Genomic DNA, 12,220 nt, shown 5'->3' on the forward strand with positions numbered 1-12,220 from the left:
CTAACCTTATCTAGCCCACCAAGCGGACCCCAAGTGTTTTGGAAATCTTGATATCATGAGAATCATGGAGTCTTAACTCCACGCAGATGACTTATAGGAATCCTTATTAGGATTCAATGCAAAGATATCGAATCACGATAAGACTCAATTATAATTAAAGTTGATAGGGTTTGACTTATACAACTGTTAATAGGCCGGCTGTGTAAAACCCATAGCTATATATGAGGCTTAATCCCAGCTTCCAAACGTTGAACTCCTAGAAATACTGAAACCTATTTATACAGTAAAGTAACTATTGAGTGTTGGCGTCCTAGTAATGTAGGTGTTCTTGGACCCTAGTTGCCATTGCATACTTGTTGCATACATGAATTGTCTAGGTTGTATTGTAACCTAGTACTAGGTTGATGTAATCTAGTTATACACCTTACAAGTGTTATTACAGCCACTCAACGCGGCTACGGTTCATCATTAAACCAACACTATCGAATATTTGTTGACTCTACATATTTCTTGTATTGGCACGGTTATGTTTGTTCAAAATTTGTCTGGAAAAGATTCTTTACAAGAGAACTGAAAGGACTGCTAAAAAAAACAAGGGGAAAATTAGAAGACTTTTGAATTCATACTTCAGTCAAAATCGAACTAATGAATGATACATGAATTATTAACACAAGAATCTCAATGTCTCATTTTCTCAAAAGTGTCTACACTATTGTGTGGGACCATAATTTTTCAAGGTCGCAGTAAGTGTAATCTGAATACAGTTATTTCTGAAGTTCGATCATGAACTCACCAGCTCCAAGTGGAGCTGTATTAAACGGAGTAGTGGTGCCATCATCACTCTACTCTGGGGCACTAGGCGGAGTTCTAACGACTCCGCTAGATGACCATGCTTGTTCTGCAAGACACGCGATTTGGTCCAGTTATCAAGTCCTTTAAGTTTTGGAGTTCCTACAACCTAAGGGTGCTGGAAGTAATCACAACTCCTAAGATGATGCAATATTTACATCTAGATATCCTCTAGGATTCTCCTAGCTTAGCACGAGGATTCTATCCTAAAAAGTAACTCTCCCCATGGTATAAATACACCCACCTAGAGTTCATCTATGATAACGCAACCTAAACACTTGAATTTTCTTGCATGTTGCTTGAGTCTAAAATCATTCACTAACTTGACCGTCAGAGAGCCTTGGCTGGCACACCCTCAGGTTTTAGGCTTGGTCACGATTGTTTCACTGTTTTAGGGGTTGCTCGGATTTGCACTCGACTACTGCTCACAAAGATGCACGAATTTAGTTCCAATAATTGGTGCTTTCATTGAGAGGGAACTCATATTGCTCTCGGCTAGATCACTCTACCAATAGGCATATCAGTAAACTCAGTTAATCATGTTCGCTTCGCTGCCTCTAAAAGGAGTACCTATCAAAGGTACGACTCCCCACAATGGCATTCTTGGACAGACTGATTAAATAAGATAAAGGCTGTTCCGTCCAATTATCACCAATTACTCCACTACTTGACTCTCGGCGGGTAAAGGAAATCAAAGAAGATCAGTCGACAGTGCCCTGCTGCAGTGTTGAAAGCATGAACATGATCCGGAAAGGAGAAAAAAGTTCCAGCACATGCAAGGACAAAACAACATAATAATTATATGAAAACGCCATATACATTACCTGGACCTTGACCCGCAGGATGACGGCACGCTAGAGTCAAAAGTAGATGAAAACACGGTATACATTAGCTTGATACTCACAGACCGAAAAGGAAAGCTAAAATCAGTTCGAAGTTAACCGATACAGAAAATGAACTATTCACCAACTTTCTACAAGCCAATAAGGACGTCTTCGCATGGTCAACAACAGACATGCTTGAAATCGATCGCTCTATGATCTGCCACCGTCTCCGCCTAGACCCAATAGCCAAACCAATTATCCAATGCAAACGGAACGAAACCAAGCGTAATAAAATCATAGAGGCAGAAATAGACAAACTCAAAAACACCCAGTTCATTGTGGAAGTCCACCACCCAGACTGGTTGGCGAACATTGTACTGGTGACAAAGAAGAACGGGAAGTGGCAAGTATATGTGGATTTTACGAACCTGAATAAGGCTTGTCCAAAAGACCCATATCCACTCCCATGGATCGACTTATTGGTAGATTCAACACGAGACACGAACTATTAAGCTTCATAGACACTTACTCCAGATACAACAAGATAAAGATGTACAAACCAGACATGGAAGTAACCTCCTTTGTCATTGACCGAGGAACATACTGCTACAAAGTCATGTCATTTGGACTAAAAAACACAAGGGCAACATACCAGCGACTCGTCAACCAAATCTTTAAGGAGAAAATTTGAGACACAATGGAGGTCTACGTGGATGACATGGTCGTTAAGAGCAAAGAAAAGAAGGATTATATAAAACATCTTCAAGAGTTGTTTGACCTACACCAAAAATACAACATGAAGCTGAATCCAAAAAAATGCACCTTAGGAGGCAAATTCTTAGGTTATATAGTTGCGAAGTGATAGAATTAAAAGCACACCACAAAGTAGCACACAAATATCCTATTGATTTTCCTTATTAACACTAAGATTTGTCAATTGTAGCATACGAAAATAAGGGTCTTTCCTGCAAAAGATTATTTTATCTAATTACTTAAAATGTCACAAAAACTGGACTGTTGTCCCTAAAGACCAGCCACCGAAAAATAATTATTAAACCGACTTAAACTTATTTAAAGTCTACAAAATTTTATATGAATACACTAGACACACAGAGCTACACTCACTCAAATGTTTGGGATTTTTGGAGTTGATTTGCTATTTAAATTAAATCAAACAAAAACAGGACAGAAACAGATTTTAAGTGGTTCACAAATTAAGAAAAACGAGTTAGGGGAATTGCTATCCACCACCAAATAATCATGCAAACATGTTATCTTTCATTCAAATTCCTTTTATTTCTGGATGAAGATGCTCAAGTTAGCTCAATGTTAGAACTCAACCTATTACTCTTTCTTATGTAGTATGTTAAGAGAATGGCGTTTTCAACTTAACTTAGTCCCTAGCATGCAATCTAGAATGACGTGTTCATAAATTTAACAAGTAGAAATCATTAAGAACGAAAAGAGTTTGAGTCATCACAAGACATCATAAGTACTAGCGTTGTCTTACTTGTCCTAGAAATTGGTTCACATGTTAATCGCAATTAACAAGTACTACTCTAGAAGTGAGAGGAAATGGTAAAACAATTGTAACTCTTTGGGTAGCCTTTATGCCAATTACTCCCTCTTAATCCTCATCTTTAGTTCCATTCCCTTTTATATTTGAATAGGTGGCAGTTGACTTGTTCTTGGTTGCATTAGTTTTGGCTGCTAGATTTATTGGGTTTATTGCTTTCATTGCAGTTACAAACTGCTCAGCCTCTTGTGAACCTTTTAGTATTAAAACGGCCATAACTTCTTCTAGAAAAATAATATTAACTATCTGCCAAATGCTCCAGAAAATAGACATCCGTAGCTTTCCAAGCATGTAAGGCTCATTCTTTATTTCATTCTGAGATGTTCGCAATTTGCTTCCAAAATCAGCTGACCTGCACAGGCAGTTTTGACGAATATGTTACTTAAAATCCCACATGTGCTATTTTTCTTTTCTTTGCTTCATAAATCCTACAACACACAAAAACAAAGTAAATAGCTCAAAAATATAAGGAACTAACTAAGAAAAGACAAGTGAATTTGATGTAAAATATATATAAATATGAGCTTATCACCAAGCAAGGAATCAAAGCTAACCTAGATTAGATTAAAGCCATAATAGAAATGAGATACCCATGACCATGAAAGAAATACAAAGCTTGATAGGGCAAACAACTACTCTTAGCATATTTCTCTCATGATCCATAGACAAGTGCAAGCCGTTCTTCACGACAATAAAGAAGAGCAAGGGTCTACTTTGGATGGATGAATGCAAATAAGCCATCAGTAAACTCTAGGAGTACCTTTCCAAACCCTCACTGATATCCAAGCCGATCGACAGAGAAGACATGTACTTGTACTTGCCTATATTCGGCTGTGTGGTAAAAGTAGCTATGATTTGAGAAGACTCGGGGGAGCAAAAACAGATATATTACATATTAAAAACTCTTCTCAAACTAGAGGTGAGTATCATAAAATGGAAAACTCATCCTGACACTAGTAATGACAGCTAGAAAACTCCGATCATATTTCTAATCATTTAGAGTAACCTACATGATAGAGTATCCGTTGATATCCATTTTGTATAAGCCCATGCCTCATCCAGAGTCACCAAATGGGCCATTGAACTAGGACAACATGAGATAATTTATTGACCCAAGACATCAATCAAGGCTCAAATATTGTCACACTTTGTTATCGAATTCATGTTGGTAGCTCAAGGTACTACAGACCCTGCCAGTTCCCAAGGCGCCTTGAAACATCCACGCCTTTGGAAGCTCTACGTAGACGGATCGTTCAACATACATTGGGCTAGTGTAAGGATGGTTCTTTAAACACCAAATAGATTCATACTCGAACATGCTTTGAGACTTAGGTACGAGGCTCTCATGGCGAAGCTCAGAGTCGCAGAAGAACTCAAGGTAAAAGAACTACTAATCAATTATGACTAGATGCTTATAGTTAACCAAGTCACGAGGGATTACGCCACCTACCATCTAACCATGAGACTATACCAGAAAAAGTTAAAACACACTTGAGAAGTACAAAAATATGAAATCACATAAATTCCTATACGAGAAAACAACCACACCAATGCACTTGCTTGGATAGCTTTAAGCGTGGATTACTCATTCCGACAAGTGATCCCCTTCAAATATCTATAAGCCTCTAGTATCTATCAGATTGAGCATGAGGTAGTAGCAGTTATCGATGCTCGAGAAAATTGTATGGATGAAATCACTGGTTAAATACGAGATGAAAACTACCTAAGTACCATAACTTGGCTTGAAAATTAATTCAAAAGTCGTTAAGATACATAGTCATCTATGGGAAGCTTTATCAATGTTCCTACTCCGAACTTGATACCTTGTGTATCACAGCAAAGAACAGCCTGCAAATTTTAAATTACATCCATTCTGGGGTTTGCGGTAATCAAGTCGGATGAAGGTTGTTAGCCTAAAAAGCAATGACCGTAGGTTATTATTGGCCCATCATCTAACAAGATGCAATTAATGACTGTAGGTCATTTCACCTTCAGTCCAAGATAACCACAAGGCAACAAGGCAATGAACATGTAGAAGCCTCAAACAATACCATCTTGCAGTGTCTGAAGAGAAGACTAGAAGAAAAGAAAAACAAGTGGCTAGAAGAGCTACCTGTAATCCTATCGGTTTACCGCACGACAATCCGGAAGGTGCTGAAGAAACACCATTCACTATGGCTTACGGAGTAGAGGCTGTTATCCCAGTTTAAATCACAACCATGCCAAATTTGCATACTAGATAATTAACCATCCTGGAAAATGCAAGGATTCTAAAAACTGACCTCGACTTTGCTGAGTAGCACCGAGAATGCGCTCATGTTTAATTAGTAGCTTACCCATAGTAGATCCGGTCATGCTACAATAAAGACTCCAAGCCTAGAAGACTGCAAGCTGGGGACCTGGTCCTAAGAGAAGTCTTTGAGAACACTAAGATCCCAAGAAAAGGCAAACTTGGAGCAAACTTGGAAGGACCGGACAAGATTGCCAGAGTGGGGGCAACAAAACATATCTCTTGGAGCATATGGACGGGACCCCAATCACCAAGAAATGGAACATGGCCAGGCTCAGAATGTATTATCCTTAAGTGCACCCTACGAACTACATGCGGTTTGACTCCCTTCCCGGGATATGTAGATAGTCCTCTTCAGACCTAATTATAATGCCCATGTCTACGCGAAGACAAGTTCATAGAGAACTCATCTCCTCATGCCTTACGATAGGCTTATCCTCAAAAGTGATCCCTAGTCTCCATCCCAAAGATATGTAGGCAATCCTTATCGGATTCAATCACACTCCCTTATCAATCTAATTTTACTTTGAGTCACGAATAAAGAAAATTTATTTATCGTAAATATATGTTCTCGATTTTCTTTGTGATGCAGGGGAGTATCATACTCATTTCAAATAGGGCACCAACTTTGAAAAACTTTACTCAAATGAAAGTCTAAAAAAGTTCAAAGTAACATTGTCAGCAAAGTTTCCCATAGCCCAGTCTATCTTGAGTTTTAGAAACATGGGAGACTCAAACCGTAACAAGTGCGGTAATGATTGGCGGGCTACAGGCACGGGTACATGGCACCCTGATCTAGAAGTCCAATGCACCATCCAGCCTCCAAAATGTTTATGCAAGCAGCAAGGTTATGAGTTATAACATTCAAATTTGGGCTCTGCACTATTCAAGGGAATAGTCAAAAGGGCGATCTGAAAATCATCCAAGGATGGCTCTGAACTCTAACCCTGAGTACAACTACTTCTATCTCGGACCAACTTACTGTGTCAAGTATATTCTGCAACTCAGAGAGTTAGCAGGTCCGAATGAGGCATCCAGACTAGGCAATCCCCAAGACAAATTTTATTCCAACAGAGCTTCAATACACAAAAATGCGTAGGTCAAGTCAACCAAGGTAGTCTGATCGGAAACACGCAGGTTCGATGCATAAGGTTCGATAAAAGGATTTTAAAAGGCCTTTCTGACCGACAGCCATGTTTGCAAAGAATTTTTGTTTAAGATTCACTAGAAACGTATGCGCAACCCATACCAGGAAAAATAAAACACCTTTCCCACCCTATGTTGCAATTGCCAAAGCTCTTAACCCAAAAACATAGGAGAAGTATGGAAAATTTCACTAAACTTATGTTTTGCAGGATATACACGAAGTCGTCTCAGATCGAATAAATGTCGAAAAAAAGTTTGGAGGAAGAGGGTTCCTTATGAGTTTAATATTCAATTCCTAGTACCAGAGTAGGGTGGTACTCCGGATATCGCAATGAAAATCCTTCATAAAATGCAAAGTTTAGGAGTTAATGCTTTTCCAAACCAACATTACCAAGATTCTCCCACAAATGAATTATTACTATCAAAGTTACTAAAAAGATCAAACTAGTACAACGGTTTGGTAGAGGAAAACCCTTACGAACTTGAATTGTTGATCCTAAAGAGAGTACCACCGTCAAGTTAGCAGCATGCTGGGCCCACTTTGCTGCATTACGAACACGATACTACATTGATTTGAGGGCGAGTCCTCAGATAGAGATCTGCCACCGTCATCATTCACAAGTAGAAGAAATGGAAAGAGAATGAGGCGAAGAATCACTAGAACATCCTATCACCTAATGAATCAAACACCGGTACAGGTTCTGCACAAGGTGTTCAGCGAAATGAAGGTTGATGATGGAGCATTCTAGTGCAGTTTCAAGCACTCAAGCCATGTTTAAAGTCATAACTTTATCGAAGAAGAATACCTTTCATTTCCAAAATTAATATATCATATATACATTCAAATTTAGGAATATGATTAACTCCCACTAATCTTTTGTAAACCTAGTAAACAAAAGATTCATTTACATCTTCATGAGAAATCAAACGATTTGATCTTTTTCTCATGAGACGCTTCAAACATCAGATTTAAAATGAAGTGGGTATAACCAACTATACTTGGTGAAATCATTAACCAAAATGAGATAGTATTTGTAACCAGTACATGAGAAAGTGGGAGAAAGACCCCATACATCAACATGAACAAGATGAAATGGTCTAGCAGAACCATAAGGCAAAACAAAAAATGGTAACCTAGATGTCTTCCCCAATTACCACTCAGAACATATAGACTGTTTATTCAAAGTACCAACCACTGGTAATTGACTTTTATTTAAAACTTTAGAGAGAGTTGCACTAAAAGGAAGTCCAAGCCTTCTATGCTAGACATGAATATCAGCTTTGGCAATCATCAAGCTTATGAAGATATAGCAATGCCAGAAACACCATTGGATGCATTCCAGTAAAATGGATTTAGTCCTCATTCACTAGGGGCCTGAAAGAGCATCTTCCCAGTGCTTAAATCCCTTATGTAAAATCCAAATGGATCAAAGGTCAGAGAGCACCAATTATCATAGATATATTTATAGACTATGAGTAAATTATTTGATGCTTAAGGAACAAGTAGCACATCATGCAATTTAAAAACAACATTAGAGGTTCGAATTAAGGTAGATCAAGTGTGAGAGATACATAAACCTTTACCATTTCCCATAAACAATTGCTTAGTGCCTGTGTACAGAATTGCTGAATTGAGAGCTGCAGGATCTGGAGTAACATGATCTATAGCACCGTTGTCAATGAGCCAATAACTTGGAGTAAACATCTGGGAACCAATCATGGCCTTCATTCCCATAGGAGAATTGTGAGGAAGTTAAGCAGCAAACTGTGTAAGATGCTTACAAGAAAAAACAGAATGGCCATGTTGATTACATAGCTAAAATGGAATGGATTTGCCAAAGTAGTAACTTCCTTGAGAATTGTTAGAAAATTTGGAGCGTGAAGGAGCAACACCAAGAACACCTCCAGAATTGTTGTTGTTTGTGGGATTAACTCCAAAATTTCAATTTTGATTTTATTGATTTTGATTCTGATAGCGTCCATGAAAATTGCCTGTGTTCGATGAGCCTTGTTGAGTATTATAAGCATAAAATGGTACTGAAGAGGAAGAAGATGACGATCTTGATTTGCGCTTTTGCATAGAAATTTCTTTGCTCAAAAGAAGGCCATGAAGTATAATAACAGATTCAGTTCTTGTTTCAATTGAATCAATAAAAGATTCATAATCATTAGGCAAACTAGGAAGTGTGTAAGCAACAAGATAAGAATCAAAAATCAGTTCACCAACAACCGCTAGTTTGTTAGAAATGTCATTGATTGAGTTCAAAAAATCAGTCATTGTTGAATCACCTTTCTAAATGGCTTGGATCTTAGCACAAAGACTATGAACATGATTGCGAGAAACACCAACAAATCGACATTCAAGAGATTGCCATAAAGATTGAGAATCAGCCATTCCAATTGTCAGAAGAAGAAGATCTTCAACAATAGTTGAATTGATTCGGATCACTAGAATTTGATCGCGTTCGCACCAAATCTCATAAGCAGGATTAGAAACGCAAAATCTAGAGGAATCAGAGATACTCTCAGGAGGACAAATATCATCTCCATTAACAAGACCAAAAAAGTTGTAGCATTTCAACACAAAGACGAAAAGGCTACATTAAGTAATGTAGTACTGTCGATTTAGCTTAGTCAGTACCATGCCAGCAATATTCTAGACAATGATCGAAGCTAGAGAGATCGTGGAGGAATTAGAAGTATCTCCAAGACAATAAAGACCAAAAGAGGTGATCGGAGAGGAAAAGTTGGCGAAATTCATCACAGTAAACATCAAAATTGTGCAGAATATTTACGAGAAAAGGAAGAAAAATTAGGTAAGACTTATTTGCAGCCGAGAAAATTGTAGAAAAATTAAAACGAATGATCGATTTGTCATGAGACTATGATGCCAATACAATGTAGAAATCTAATATCTTGCAGAAGTTAAGAAATAGAGAAAGAACGAGAGATAGAGAATGGATATGTGAAGAATTAATTCTCATTAACTTTCACAGTACACTTTACAAAGGATATAGACTTACAAATAACTATCTATTGCCTACTCATCAATCTTACAGAACAACCTTATCTACCAATTTCTTAACCACTAAGGTAGATTACTTAACCACTAATGTAAGTATTAATCTAGTGCCTTGAGTGCACTGTGAAATGGTAATCCTCTAGTATCCTTAACAGATGATTGGGCATCCCTAGGAAAATGCCTCTGAAAAAGCCTCCCTCGGTTTAAACCACATTGGAAAAACCCCGAGAAAGGAAAAAAAGGGGTGGGAATGCCAACACAAACCAGGAACCAAAACCTCAAACTACTACAATTTCATCATTGATACAATCCATTAGCCGCAATGGTCTCTTATCTATCCAGAACGATAGCCATTGCTCATGAAGACCGAACCTTGTGAGACGATGAGCAACTGCATTAACACCCTTTGGGGAATTGAATGCAGCACCAAATTAGAACCATATATAATATGCCACACCTCTACATAATTTTGTTATATTGCGAAACATTCTCATGCCTGTAAAATCAACTAGATAAGCATTTGTGAATCGGATTCTATAACAAGAGGAAACAAGTTTGCATAATCACCAACTATAACCCTATATTCAATGCATATAATTCGATCGCCTTAATAAACACAAGACTTAGACCAGGCATTGCCATATCCCCTTTTAATCCATCGCGATGATCACGAACTATAGCACAACACCCCTTCTACCATCACTAGCATCAGTCGCACTGTCAACATTAAGTTTAAACCAATCTTCAGAAAGAGCAGCCCATCTAGTGTTCCATCCTTGTGAAGGAATGCCCTTATGTTGAGTGGAATTGGCAGCTTGGAAATCATCAACATAGTCCTTCACATGCTTGACAAGAACGTCCATGTCAATTTGTAGAGAACCAAATAACAGCCCATCTTTTCATACCATAACCACCAGGCACCAGTAGTAAAGATAGGAAGCATATTTTTTAGGTTTACTCAGGCCTTGGAAAATCATGGCCCCACAATTGCCTCTAATTATATATCTGAAAGGTGACATGTTCCCCTTAAGGATAGATAGTTATCCAAAGACCATACCTTTTGGTGTAAGCTGGAATATGAACCTTTTATTCTTCTTCCTTTATGTGGTGATCCAATTCTTCAAAGAGTAACGAAGACACTTCGGATTCGAATGTGTGGCCTCGAGTGCCATGCCACAAAGATCATAATGATTATGTGTATAACATGGGCACATTTTGCAAGGGGTGGTCATTCATTTCTTCAAGTAGCTTCGACCTTTGTATCCATCAATCTCAAGGCAAAGTCTCTTTGTATGCAATCATGAGATTACCTAGTGCTTAGCCCCTTCACGGTTGAGACTCTTCATACTTCCTTATTTATTACATCCAGTTTGCATCATGGAACCTCATCGCTTACTTTATGATCCTATTTTCAAACCCAGTTTCTTTTTTGAACCTTTGACACTTAAAATCTCCAAATCAGAAAGTTGTTTCCACTATATCAGTCTTCGTCAAGGAATGCTAAATAACCCAGAATTAAGCAATAATCCCATAATAACCTCTCTTGCTTCTAAAGGTTTGTTCCATAACATTCATCCCCATGTGACATTCTTCTCGTCGTTTTTGCGCATGGGTTCAATCTCAACAAAGTATTGAGATTCTTTAGAAGGTTCTTCATTGGAAGCCTCTTTATCCTCATTTGGGAGAGGATGCCAGTGATGATTGAACTTAGTTGAAGTTGATGATCCTGGTGAAGCTTGCTACGAAGTCTTTGTAGAAAAATTTTCACGCCAGAGGTGAAGGCTTGTCTCCCCTAAACAGTTCTACTTTTTCGTGCCTTTTTCTTGGGACTTTAATAATAAACATGTGTTTGTATGAATCTTTTCTTCTTCTCATCCCTTGTTTGCTAATACACGGAATAAAATCTTAATGCAGTAAATCTTTCCAAAGTAAACAAACTTTTAGAGAAAATGAGTAGCAGAGCGAAATACGAGTAAGTTTGTGGGCCCGAGACGAAGCTCAAAAACTCCCCTTGGTAATGTTGATTCGGAAAAACATTGCCTCCCAAGCTTAGTATTCATAAAGTTTCCCATCGTGATATCGGAAGTACCATCATACTCCGGTAAGAGGAATTGAACATTAAACCCATGAAGAATCTTTTGCTCCGTACTCGTCAAAATGCAAGTTTAACGGACCAAGGATGAGAGAATTTTGAATTGTACCTGAAATAACTTATAAAAAATAATTGAATGCTCTTTACCTTGCCCCAGTTCTTGGGTCAAGGATTTCAATACTTGCAATGTAATGGCAATGGAAGATTTTTCTCTTAGTTCGAATTGCTTGTCCATCTCCAATGCATCATAAGTGAAAGTTCTTTGGGAGAGTTAGTCATTAACATGTGGGTCAAAAACATGTTTTGAATCCTTTTGTCAGACCTAAGCATTTCCGATCAGGCTACCTTAACTAGCTTGGTCAAAGTAGTTTAGCGTGTCAAAGCTCTATTGGAATAAATTCTTCTTGTGGATTTCCTAGTT

General features: G+C 38.1%; 1 pseudogene; it reads right to left on the minus strand.

Moving 5' to 3' along the window:
* The window catches only part of LOC148690514 (uncharacterized), a 35,780-nt pseudogene extending 25,210 nt beyond the window's left edge, over positions 1–10,570 (minus strand).
* Positions 10,571–12,220: the final 1,650 nt, after the last annotated feature.

The sequence above is a fragment of the Pyrus communis genome, chromosome 15, assembly GCF_041283825.1.
Source record: "Pyrus communis isolate YQ-2024b chromosome 15, ASM4128382v1, whole genome shotgun sequence".
NCBI lineage: Eukaryota > Viridiplantae > Streptophyta > Magnoliopsida > Rosales > Rosaceae > Pyrus > Pyrus communis.